We start from the raw sequence: 275 nt of genomic DNA, 5'->3' as shown, positions 1-275 counted from the left end.
TCATAGTATAGTAAGGCATAAAAAGTCATAGTATAGTAAGGCATAAAAAGTCATAAAAAAGTCATAGTATAGTAAGGCAAAAAAAGTCATTAAAACGTCATAGTATAGTAAGGCATAAAAAGTCATAGTATAAAAAGGCATAGAAAGTCATAAAAACGTCATAGTATAGTAAGGCATAAAAAGTCATAAAAACATAGTAGAATAAGGCATAAAAAGTCATAAAAACGTCACAATATATGAGGCATAAAAACGTCATAGTATAGTAAGGCATAAAA

This window comes from Seriola dumerili, unplaced genomic scaffold (assembly GCF_002260705.1).
Source record: "Seriola dumerili isolate Sdu_G_001 unplaced genomic scaffold, Sdu_1.0 BDQW01000236.1, whole genome shotgun sequence".
Taxonomy (NCBI): Eukaryota; Metazoa; Chordata; class Actinopteri; order Carangiformes; family Carangidae; genus Seriola; species Seriola dumerili.
Note: the sequence above shows the minus strand (reverse complement) of the source record.